Source organism: Oreochromis niloticus, linkage group LG16, assembly GCF_001858045.2.
Source record: "Oreochromis niloticus isolate F11D_XX linkage group LG16, O_niloticus_UMD_NMBU, whole genome shotgun sequence".
Taxonomy (NCBI): domain Eukaryota; kingdom Metazoa; phylum Chordata; class Actinopteri; order Cichliformes; family Cichlidae; genus Oreochromis; species Oreochromis niloticus.
The window spans coordinates 24,731,051-24,744,578 of record NC_031987.2 but is presented as its reverse complement, the minus strand read 5'-3'; the positions used below and the strand labels follow the sequence as shown (position 1 = coordinate 24,744,578).

Here is a 13,528-nt window from a genome sequence, read left to right as displayed (position 1 = left end):
CAGGTGCCATTTTGGAGTCCTTATACACACACAGTACGGTAATATTATGTTGAAGCACGGTACGTATTACTCTGCGAGACTCCTGGCTACAGTAGCCGTAATGCTCCAACAATCTATCAACCGGTACAGCTTCGTAGCTTACCAAAGTTGTACTAAAACATTTTGACAGATTTTTGAGCGTCGTGTGCAACATAAAATAATTTCACGGTCAGTAAGCACAACCAGAATTCATACTTCAAAAGGTGCACTTTTGAAGAAATTAAAGCATTTTAAGAGTGTCTTATAGTCTGAAAAATACAGTCCTGAAAAAGTTCTTGTGCTTAAAGTGCTTTACTGAGCTGAAATTTAAACAAAATTAAAAAATCTCAAGATATATCTTAAATAAAAAGAAAGTCAAATGATAGGTTTGTAGCTTGAACCTATTCGCTGGAACGTTGAAGGCAATGTAATTACACAACAAGCAAGACCCGAGTAGGCAACATTCTTTATGTTTCACGTGCACGGGAGAGAACTGGACAGGCGCTGTTCCTTCGCTTGACCCCAGTTGCTCTCGTCCGCTCTCCCGTAACACTGCTCTTTTATAGGGCTTTGGAGCGTGATGTCACTGGAGGTGGGCCACGCCCCTTTCCGCCATGACAGTAGGCTAGACACAGGATACAGCTTCAGCTATGGTTCATACGTGTTGTGTTATCAGTTGCAACGTTTGATCACACGATCGTGAAGGCAAGAAGCTGGATAATGGGCTCTCTTTTCATCGTTTTTCAACCTGGAGGCAATGTGAAGGATCCCATGTTTCCGATATTACTAAACAAAGACGTCAGGCTTGCATTGCAGTGGTGAGACGAGCGGATCGAGTTCTGTGCAATCCCCAGCTTTTTGTTGGTTTGGTCTCCGCATCTTCTTTCCGGTGAGTTCTAAATTAATTCATATCACTATTAAAATGCTTTTAGTGTTATTTTCAATGCGCTGAGGTCATAGATAATGAGATAAAACATGCTAATGTGTGATGCTGCAGAACCACGTCATGTCATCATGTCGACTGAGTAGCTTATGATTTAGCATTATTGCAGGCAAACCAGTATATGAAATGGATGTAACAAATCCAGACTGGGCACCAACACTGCTCATGGGCCTCTAAAAACATACTAAATTGCTCTCATTGTACACTAATCCGCACATAACTTCCAGATGAATCACACACCTGTCATGTGCACTAATTTTATCTTACCGCCTTTGTCCTATCCCGATCTTTGCATACCTTGTCTGTGGAGTCAGCGCATACACAGCAAACCAGTTTAAGAATTATAAATCCCTGGAGGCCCACATCCAATTCACGAACGGCTGGGTGCAAGATTTGTCCATCTTTATGCCTCCACGCTGCGACAACTGTACGTTGTCGTTAAGACAAAGGTAAGTCGGTTTGAACATGATAACTTTCTAAACAACTTCCTTGTTACAGTTTTTGATTTGCACGTACAGCCAAACCATCTATATTAGCCTTGGTTCATTACAGACCTTTTATTAAAAGTGGTTTTTGTGTGTTTCAGGTACTGCACTCACAACGACTGAATGAAACTGCACTGTGACCTCGTTGTGTGGACACAGAGAGACCTGTCATACGCATCTTCCCTGATGTGGATTTCTGGGAACCACGTTTAAAGCAAGCACAAGACTTCTTTCTTAAAGTGTGTCTTCCTGAACTTGTTGGGAAATACTTCTCCAAACAATGTGCTGCTCTAAATAGCCTGTAATGTTTCATTTTGTGGTTCAAGATTGATGCCAGCTGTGTGTTGCCATGTAAATAGTTTGCATTTCATTTCTATGTACTTGCTAAGTACATGTGATAAGATCAAGAATAAAAAAAAAAAAACATGTATACTATTCTTTTCTGTTTTATTGAAACTACTTCACACAAAGTACAATTATTTACAATGAACTACACATGCAACACAACAGCTTTATGAATACTCAACAAGAGCAAGTTTCATTTGGCGCTGGTTTGACAACCACACTGGGGCACATATTCACCAAAACACAGCAAACCTTAACAATCTTATCAAGCAGTGTTGTGTTTATTTCTGCTCTGCCCTGTTCATTGCACACACAATGCTTCGTCTGCCCTTTAGCTTCTGTGATGCTGTCTGTCCGATCACCACTGTCCACATTTACAGGTGGTACCTCAACCTCCACTTGTCCAACACAACTGCTGTCCACAGCTATGACATTGTAATTTTGTTGTTGTTCTTCTGTCAGATCTTCATCGATTACTTCTGCACGGGGCACACCTTCAGACTCTGCAGCTGCATAAAAGCCTGTAAGATAAAATTAGTGCACATGACAGGTGTGTGATTCATCTGGAAGTTATGTGCGGATTAGTGTACAATGAGAGCAATTTAGTATGTTTTTAGAGGCCCATGAGCAGTGTTGGTGCCCAGTCTGGATTTGTTACATCCATTTCATATGCTGGTTTGCCTGCAATAACGCTAAATCATAAGCTACTCAGTCGACATGATGACATGACGTGGTTCTGCAGCATCACACATTAGCATGTTTTATCTCATTATCTATGACCTCAGCACATTGAAAATAACACTAAAAGCATTTTAATAGTGATATGAATTAATTTAGAACTCACCGGAAAGAAGATGCGGAGACCAAACCAACAAAAAGCTGGGGATTGCACAGAACTCGATCCGCTCGTCTCACCGCTGCAATGCAAGCCTGATGTCTTTGTTTAGTAATATCGGATACATGGGATCCCTCACGTTGCCTCCAGGTTGAAAAACGATGAAAAGAGAGCCCATTATCCAGCTTCTTGCCTTCACGATCGTGTGATCAAACGTTGCAACTGATAACACAACACGTACGAACCATAGCTGAAGCTGTATCCTGTGTCTAGCCTACTGTCATGGCGGAAAGGGGGCGTGGCCCACCTCCAGTGACGTCAACTCCAAAGCCCTATATAGGTATACATGTGAACAAAGAATACCTTGTGTGTGTGTGTGTGTGTGTGTGGGGGGGGGGTCAAACTGTCACCCCAGGAAGACTCCCCAGAGCCGTCCATCTAAACAAAAGGCACTTAGCCTAAAACAGATATACGTGTGTTTGTTATACCATATATCAGCAAGAGAAGATACGACCTCTCCTAGGAGGTGTGTGATCTATGCCAGAACACTCTGAAGAGGAGTGAACGCACTCCCCTCTTCATGCTACACAGAGTTGTTACAGACTATTAAGGATCAAACCTCCTATCACTACACAATCAATTATATACTTCTAAGCATATATGTGTAATTATTTCTAAGTATAAATGGCAATAAACAATACAAATCTAACATCAAAATTAAAAGTGCTTCAAAGGCTTCGAACTGGACATCTCAGTATCTGAACATCTTACCTTGGACATGGGCATCTGAGAGGTTCTGCCCTTGACTATCTCTGATTGGTTTAGACCACGATATAGGCATAATGTGTGTCTGTTGTTGACCACACAGAGACTTTTACATTTGCAGAGACTTTTTTTTTTACTCAAGCGGCTGGTCGCACCGGTGTGACCAGCAGTGCGACCAACCAATCAAATGATGGACCTAGGATTTTTTTTGGGGGGGGAATATTGACACATTGGCAGAATGTGCAGGTGTTGCTGTGCGCTATTGGATTATTGTGGGAATTCCCTACGTCATTTCCCCTTTCTGCACCTCTGCGCAGAGACACGCTTCCCTCTCTGTCCAGGATGTGTACATCCTCATCCTTGAAAGAGTGTCCACTGGCCTGTAGGTGTAAATAGACTGCAGAGTCCTGGCCTGATGAGGTAGCTCTTCTGTGTTGTGCCATCTGCTTGGCCAGAGATTGTTTGGTTTCCCCGATGTATAAATCCTGGCAATCCTCCTGGCACTTAACAGCGTATACTATGTTACTCTGTTTGTGTCGGGGGACCCGATCCTTGGGGTGGACCAGTTTTTGGCAATTTTGGGGTTTTAAAAGCCACAGAGACATGGTGTTTAGAAAAAATGCGTCTCAGCTGTTCCAATACTCCTGACACATACTGGATGACTACAGGTTTTCGCTTAGGCAGCGGTTGTCCTTCTCTCCTGGATGGGCTGGAGCTTTCTTTTGGTGCCTTCCCAGCTTTGACAAAAGTCCAGCTGGGATAACCACATTTACTCAGGGCCTTCGTGATGTGATGTTCTTCTGCTTCCCTGGCCACTTTGTCTGTGGGGATGGTGTTCGCTCTGTGTTGTAGTGTCCTGATGACACCCAGTTTATGCTCCAGTGGATGATGAGAGTCAAACCTTAAATACTGATCCATATGTGTAGGTTTCCGGTACACATCAGCTTTTAGATGTACCCCATTCCTGATGGAAATTTCACAGTCTAAGAAGGCTAACCTGCCACTTTTCATATCCTCCCTGGTGAATTTGATGTTGGTCCACCAAGTTAATGTGATCTGTGAATTGTGGTACATCCTGAAATTTGATTTTCTTTGATTTTGATGGACTTTGATCAGTAGTGTTGATCAGTGGTCATGAGAATTTGCATATTAATGATCAAGGAACTGACCTCCCAGCCCATTTTTCATTCAGTGGTGCTAGTTTCAGTCATTGTGCAACAGAGCTGGACTGGCCATCGGGCATACCGGGCATTTTTTGTTTTTATGGGCCGATGGATTTTTTTTTTTTTTTTGTTTAGGAAGGGTATATATATAATGAAAGTGTTGGATTGGCCAATTGGTCATGATCGACTCTGGGCTGGACCAATTACAGCCGAGGAGGCCGGATGCACCCTCCCCCTTGTTTAGCAATCTTATAGACGAACTAAAGAAAACGGAGAACAAAAAAAGGAAAGGAGGTGTTTATGAAAATATCACTAAATCTGTCATTTATTAATTTTAATATTAATTAATGATCATGTCTCACCTCTAGTGTTCTTGGTCTTAATTTAAGGTTTTTCCTATAGCGATTGACAGATCACGTGACTTTCGCGCATTGCATGCCGGGAACTCGAGGCAAAACAAGTACCGCATCAAATGCAAGCATTTGCAGCACCGCAAAACGTTCATTCTCCGGTTCCAATACCTTCTTGGTTTTTCTTTGCCGCACAAAAACGGAATGTACAAAACTAAGGAGAACAATGCCGGTCCGTACAAAGACAGACTCGACGAAAAGGCAAAGAAAAGATACGAGGAAAAAATCAAAGGAGTGAAAGGGTCAGACCCTTACGAGCACACAGAGTGGACAAAAGACGTTAGCGTGCTGCCCAACTTTCACCACGTTCAGATTTATAATTATACGGTTCTTGGAGTGAGTGCATACACTCATGAAGTTTTTAGTAACTTCAGGTCACTGCAACAAGCCCAGGTACAGTTTACCGACGGATGGGTACAGGACCTTGAAATGCACCGTGCAGAACGAAAGACCATCGTACAAACAAAGGTAAGTTTATCAGTCTCACAAATCGTCGTCATAAATACACATTCGTTAACCGTTTATTAATATAACCTTTGAGCTCAACGGCAATTAATTAGTAGTGGAAATAATTTCTGGTACGCATTACAGAAATGTAGCAGTGACAATAATATTGTATGCTGTAATCGCACTGGACAATTAGTGATACAAAACAACTGTTTTATCCTGTGAATAAAAGTATATGTTTTTGTCAATGTACCGTGGTAATAACAGAAGCGAAACGCAATATTGTGTCAGGACAATTCACTATTTATGCACAATAAATAAAGGAGCATAGCGCGACAATTTCTGTTAAGTGCCAGACTTGCTTGTAACCTATATCACCAATTATGTTAAGAAAAGTGACGTATTAACTACTACAAAATACTGACCTTTGTGGGAATGCTTGGAGCATGTGAGCTGGAGTGTTCTGAGACGTTATATTTGGTATATCCAGACCATCTGTCTGCTCTTACTTCGGAAACATGGCTTAAAAAATTTCTCTTCAACGACGTAATCCGATAAAAAAAACGATCTCTTTACGCGTCGGCTTCCCGTGGCTGTCATGCGACCGGCTATTGCAGTTAATAATACAACAGCTTCTTGCCATTTTTTGGGTTTCTTTTTATCGCTGTGTAACTGAGTTCAATTGAAAGCCTGCGTGCGCTTGTACCTCTTGCCACAAGTTCCCAGAATCCTTTGCGGTTTTACCCCTGAATGACGTCACATTTTCAATCTCTATCCTGGTGGGCCCGTCTCTAGTCAAAATGCCCGGGCCGATTTTTTGTCCCAGTCCAGCCCTGTTGTGCAATGTACTGTTTATAAGGTTGGGTAAACCTGCAGTCAGCTGAGACTGAAGAAGTCACTTGGATGAGTGACGACACATTTCTCCCACTGAAAATGCTGCATCCAGATGAACAGAATCAACCTTTTGGGATTTACTTACTTGGGTGATTGAGCAAGAATCAAGACATAAGTATGATAGTGTTATATGTAAATTGTCAAGGCAACCATGGTTTGGGAATGTAGAGACAACTATTTTTGGACAAGCTGTAAAACATATTCAAGACATTGACATTTTTGAGTCTATATAATTCATTTACATTTCTTATGCAATGTGCATGTTTTGTCTTGTCCCCAGGACTATGGACTGAATTTCATTGCAAAAGATTTGCCTTTTGTGAGACTGAATGGCAAGCAGCTGGACAGATTTGGGTGAAAGAATTACTAGACCGTTGTGTCATCGTGGTGACGTCAAAGGATTTCATTCACGATTTCATTTTAGCCTGCATCCATGGAATGGACTCAGTTGATGTAGACATCCTGATCACTCAACTATCTCTCTCCTGTTGATAGATCAGCTGTTGAGAAGGCTCTCCAGGGCACAATGGATAATGATGAAGAAGACCTGCTTGACCGCTTTACAAGGATGGGTTCCCACTTTCTACCACCTAAGAACAACATGCAGCCTGCCATTGAAACAATGGCTCACAAGGCCATAATCCAAGAGCCAAAGTATGTAATGGATTGCTTCTCCACACACATGGCATGTCTGCATCTGAAACTGTCAGATAAGGAAAGTGTGTTGTCACTGTATGAGACAAAGAAGGCCACAGGCAAAAGAGTAGTGCAGGTGGCAAGTGCCATGATGGTCTCTCTTAGATGCATGTACAAGTTCACAGCCTGATATGGGCCTGTTGCTGGAGGCTATTGCACAGTTCATATACATTGTTAAAATCTCCCAATTCTTTTAATCTTTGGGCTGAAGGAAGGACAATACTCGGTGTATAAATGCTCAATCAACAATACTTTATTTCCATATAATTCAACACTTAAGAGCATAAGAACCATCATGATGGGGAGACCTGCCTGCAGAGGGTCACAGCAAGTCTCAAAATGGTGACGGGTTACTCAGCCTTTTATAGCCTCTAGTAGCCCCCACCTAGTCGTAAAAGCCTAAACATTCACATTCTTTCTCTCACACGGCGCCTAAGTTATGACCTCGGCTCCCTGTCTTTCTGCTCTCTGTAAAGGTGGGGGTATGGAATGTGGTCTGTCTCTTCTGCTATCAGAACAAGGTCTTCTGCACACAACATTCTCTTCATGATTCAGCAGTATGAAATGTCAAGAAACCATGTAACACATTCAACAGTGTCGAGTAATACAGGTCAATCCAATAGATCTAATGATTTTCACACTCTTTTAAGTCAGAAGTATAATGCAAACTAAAACTACATACTGATCACACACTCTATATTAAGGGGTATAATATGATCTACAGCAGTATCATAATTCAACTACTTTGATTACAGATATAAGGTAACATATGATAACAGAATAATCTCACAATTCCCCCTTTTGATCTCTTTTTTAAGAGATCACTTATAACATACACTCCAGCGTTACAAGGTCCAGTTCTTCTTGGTCCTGAGGCCCTCTGTCCCCCTTTAACGGGTGGACCATATGTGGGATGACCTCTGTGTTTACGCAGTTCAGATGCAAGAAAAATTAGGTTTACAACAATAACAGCAGTTACAGATGACACTCCCATCACTCCCCAATTCTCCCACAGCTTTATTTTGGTGCTACAGTTTCCCACTCCCATTTTTGGTGCCACCTTATACCTTTCAAATGTACTCAGACTAGAACCTCTGTCTAAGGAGCTTTTATCCTTTATTTTTATTGCTGCAGCTACCAGTATCTTCCAGTTGGGTGATTCTCAGCTTCTTTCTCCGACCTCCGGGGTTAGACCACCCTTTAGTCGTTGCACAGATCAGGGGATTATTCTGCCCCGATTTCAAACAAAGATCTGTGTATTCTGGGGTCACAGCTGTGTCCCCCTTTTTACCAAGATCCTCTCGAACCTCGTTGGTCTGGTGTTCCTAGATTTTCGCCAACCCCTTCATGGTTATTGCTGTGTTTATGGGATCCATCTTCTCGAGGAGCCCAAACGCCATGACACTTGACCCCAGTTGCTGTCTCGGTAGTCCCTACATCTGTCTCTGCTGTGAAGGGTCCTCGTATCTCCGTAACCTCGTCTGGTGTCTGTTCCTTTCGCTGTAAGAGACAGAAAACCAAAACACCTCTCTCCCCAGCCTTGATAATCTAATGTTGTTATCCATTGTTCCTCTAGTGATTCAAAGTTGGTTTAGAATCTCATGTTCAGGTCTCTCTGACCCAGGGACTCATTCTAATCATAATTTATGTGTGTGTAAGCGTGTTGACATTTAGCCCTCTGCACTCAAAGTCAATACCTACAATTTATCAGTCCGGACAGTCACGCCGAACGAAGCTTATGACCTTCAAAAGACTGAGTGTCAACTCATTATGAGCACATTTGCAATGTGTGTATGTTTAGTAAAAGAAATCAAAAATTAATGAACCATTTCTAAGTCTAACACATTATAAGCTTAAATTTTACCATACCTAACTTATTAACCACACAAATTAAGTCATAAACTGTTCATAAAACCATTGTTTGATGTTAAAACTCAACTTCCCCCTTTTTGACACACTCCCATGTGTCAATTCATCGGAGCTAGAAAATTAAAGGAAAAGGTTAGTGACCTTATATCTCAGAAAGTATCGGAAATTCTCCTCTCCAGTATTGTTGCTCCAGCCTTGTCATCCTGTGTTAGGGAATGAAATCAATTTCATTATCATGTTAGATCTGTTGAACTCCGGGCTCCGCCCAGAGCCTGCATCCGCAGAACTACCTAGAAACAAAACCTGTGTCTTAATATAAACTTCACATTTGTAACTCCGTTTTTTTGTTTTTTCCCACTGTCTTTCCCTCACTTTTTCAATCTGTTAATTAGAGTGCTTAAACATTAATTAGACTATGTCCACAACAAATCAATACAGCTGTAAATATGGCCAATTATCAATCTACTACCAATCGATAACATAATGATTTTTATTTTTTTACTTTATGCATGCTTTAGTCAACCACTTACCCAGAGGATCTTCAATTCCAGAAAATTCCTTCTCCTCATTTAATAAAGTCTGTCATCCTCCCATGGCCTGGTAACTGGTCCATCCAGAGCTGTATCATTTTGAAATATACATACAACAAGCCAAACCATACCTTGGTCACACCAACCCTTTTTCACCTTGAGGATGTCCAACGCCATCCCAGTCTGGACTGTCAAAGGTGACTTTAACGTCGACTGTTCTGACAATCCTGTGCATTCCCTGGTCAGATTAGCCAACCTATGCACACTAGTGTAAACATAGTCAACATGGTCAACATTTTGCTGAGTGTTGTTTCAAAGTATTATAGATTCAAACCTCCATCCTTATGTGGTTTGCCAAATTATGTTTAACCCTAACTCCTTTCTCTCTCTAAGGTTTTGAGAATTTTATGTTTCATGTCAAATTTTAAGAATTTTACCATAAGTGAATTTTATGGTGTTATCACCCCCATCGGGGCTTACCTGTCCCACTTTTGGTGATATTCCTCCCTTGAATATTCGCAATTTCCCTCCTTTGGTGGAGAAAAACTGTTGGTGTGGTCAAGCGGGCGCTATAGGAAACAAAAACTCAGGACAGAACAGTTGTCAATCATGTGCTTCATACAAAATTGGAATATATTTTTGATTTCATATTGATCCTCTGAGTGTAATGGTACATTTGAATTTTTAATTTATCAAAACTAAGCACAAGAGGTTTTTTCTTTCATTACTTTGCTCTTGTTCTTGTGCATTACCACATCCTATCACATGCCCCTGTCGGTTGCATTCTGCTTTCTAAATTATTGACTATTATTTGAAGAACCTAAATCACGTGGACCAGTCTTTGTTATTACATATCTCTATTTTTAATGTGACAAGTCTACCATTCCCCTGTTATTCATAGATATAGTTAAAGTTTTGGCTTTTTTCCTCTATAAAAGTTACAGTGGCCTGCTATGGTTAATAGTAACATATTCCAGTCGTGAGTGAAATCAAACGTTTTCTCCATTGTAGCATTTAACATTCCCAACAATATAATGTGATACCCACAGCTAATAAAACACAATTTTCTTAATACAAACATCAGTAACTCAAAATTAGCAACCAAAGGGTTAAGTCTGCAGTTCCACACTCTCATGTGAAGCTACAGTCTCCCCCTCTGCTCTCTCTTATCCTCCTGCTCCTGTAAAAACAAAACAGAGCGTACCATCCACCCTTCTCTTGCCGGCTGGGTGAATTGTTTGTCAGCATTTACTAATCCTAAAGTTGGTGCAGTCATTGTCTCAGTATCAAGTCAGTCAAAACTTTTAGTCCGTCCATCACAGTCCAGTCACATGCATTCATTCACACCCATTCATACCAGATGTTGCTGATAATGGAGTCTCACGCGCAACCTATTCGAGCATCCATCACCAGCAAGATGACGTCATCATTTTAAAGGAAAACAATTCCTTGTTTTTTGGACTGGATTGACTTGCTGCAATCCTTTTAGACTCAGGACTTCTCACGTGATCAGTGTCCCATATAAGTGAATTTCTCCCAAGCCAATTACAATCATGGAGAAGCACACTTTGCAACTGTTTACAGTAATAATATTTTATAGCGCTTTAAATCTCAATCTTTCAGGCCTGGTTTAAATCATGAACTCACAAAATATCACCACCGGTGGATCACACCTCTCAGATGTTTTTCCTCAGTGCACTGTAACAAAAACGAAAACAGATGTAACCAACAAAATACTAATAAAATAACACAAACTAGGGCCCGTTGCAGACATGTCCAAACATAAAATCACCCCTGTCTTGCTTAGAGAAAGAACACAAGCCAAAGCTCACTGATAAAATCAAGCTAGCGCTAAGCAAAACCAAAAAATCAACCAGAAATTCACAGGAACGTTTTGCTTCCTGCCGGGACAATATTGTGTAGGAATGAGAACCTCAGGTGCCTAACACCTTTGTTCCTCCTTGAATTAAATCTCAATCACAGAAAATGCGGTACTCCGACCTAAAACTTACACTATTAATTCATCATTTTCACTCTGTGCCTCTGTTCCTCACCAGGGCTGTGTGAAGCACAGCAAAGAATTCAGTCAAGGCCTTGAGCCATAAACAGACATCACGCACAGACATTGTTTTCATAACCGAACTGTTTTAGACCTTATTCCTTAAATCTACATAAATGCCCTTTGGGTGACATAAAACACATTCTAAATAATCAATGATAATCAATGGCTCCTCATAAAAATTATGTATTGGGATATTTGTGTGCAGCATTTTGCATATCAGCATAAGCATTTGTTAGCAAAGCATTCTTCATTGCATCAGTGTGTATGTGTGTGTGTGCGCATCACTCTTTATTGCACAAGCGTGTGCATGTGTATGTGTGTGGATCACTTCTCAGTGAATTGAATCAGCATTTTTGATGTGTGTGTGTGTGTGTGTGTGTGTGTTCATCACTTTCCTGTTCTGGTGTCTTGGGTAAACCACGGCCTGAAGCATGCCCTGGGGTCCTGCCCTCCTCCTTTTCAGTCTGTTTGCGACCATTGCTGCTGCTGCTCAAAGTTCAGTCCGTCCTGGTTCTGACCCCAATTGGGGCAGTCCTTTCTCCAATGTCCATGCTCACTGTAGGTGAAAGCTGCATCTTCCTCTGTGTTTTTGTCCATTCTGAGGTGCCTTTTGACCTCACTTGCTCCTCCTGTCTCGGTCACGTCCAGTTTGCTGCCCTTCCTCTGTGTTTTTGTCCATTCTGAGGTGCCTTTTGACCTCACTTGCTCCTCCTGTCTCGGTCACGTCCAGTTTGCTGCCGTGTTGGTCCTTCACTGTCCTGCACAGTGTGAATGCAGAGTTATCAAGGTCAGCATTCTTTTGCTCGGCCTTACTTTTCATTCGGGCTTGGCAGGCGTCTCGTCACAGCTCTGTCAGCTGATGCAGTCTGGGAATTTTCCCCCGTGTAGTGAAACGGGCCTTAGGTTTTAGTGCTCTCAGTCTCTGCTGCATGAGATCGCCTTCCTGCAGCACTGTTGACATTTTCAGGTTGTTGTTGTGGGTCCAGCTGTTGCAGCATTTGGTCAGGGTCACGTAGAGGGGAGAGCAGGAGTCCAGGTCAGCCTCGGCTTTCAGGGCCGGCAAAGCAGCCTGTAATTAAACATAAAGAGAAAAAAACCCCAAAACAAAACAAAACAAAACAAAAACAAACAGAAGTGTACGAACAGGAAAATGATGTTGTGTTGGCTGTGTTACAACGAGAGGGGAGAAACACCAGGCCAGGCCCTGTGTCAGCCTTCTCTCCCCCCCCTTTTTTTTCTTTTTTTTTTTTTTTTTCCTCTTCCTCACGATATAATCAACTCATAACCCACCAAGTTGACAGGACAACATGCACATGTTCAAATTCTTAAGATCATGTTTAAACTCACAAAAGAGAATTTTCTTTCCATCAGTCATCACTTGTGTTGTTCAATCATCAGAAAACATCTCACAATTTGACTCTTAACCACTAAATTTGTTATTTCATCACTAGTTGGTCATACCAGTCTCTTTATTTTCTTTTTCTTTGAAGCTAAATTGTTCTCCTGCAACCCAGAGAGTTTATTTGTTAGTAATGGATAAACTTCATCATTTAACAACAGAAGTATGTTAATTTTTGCTGCTTTAACCTTGCTGGAAAATCTTCACATGTTCATGAGTGTAAGCTGTTTTTTCATTGCATGTGTGTGCATTTGTAGGCAGGTTAATTTAAACTTTTTCTCAAACTAGGCGTTACCTTAAAAGGAGCCTTTCTCTCACACTTCTCTGCTCGTGTGTGTTTTTGTTTCACCTCTTGTTGTGATGCTCCGGACGCCTTCCCAACCTCCACAAGTCTGTTGACCCCAATTTTGTGTTAAAACTTCTCTTAATTTCTCCTCTAATTCTCTCCCCGCTGCTGTCTGTTTCACAGCTGCTGATTCTTGCTGGGTGTGGTTCCCATTACTTATAATTTTGCTTCGGCCGCTGTGCTTGTGGGGGCAGTTGGTCCAGGTCCGTAGCTTCCTGTATTAACACACTAAGAAATTTATTTAATATCATTTTCATCACTGTTAAACAGATAAGCAGGCAACACGCCCACCTTGACAGCGCAAACTGCACGCCAGTCTCC

At 41.6% G+C, this 13,528-nt stretch overlaps 1 long non-coding RNA gene across 1 annotated transcript; it reads left to right on the top strand.

Annotated features, from left to right (window-relative positions):
* The first annotated feature begins 649 nt into the window (after positions 1–649).
* Positions 650–1,610, top strand: LOC112844110 (uncharacterized). The gene is made up of 3 exons (XR_003216708.1): positions 650–907; positions 1,276–1,410; positions 1,548–1,610. It is a non-coding gene; the product is annotated as an uncharacterized LOC112844110 (long non-coding RNA).
* Positions 1,611–13,528: the final 11,918 nt, after the last annotated feature.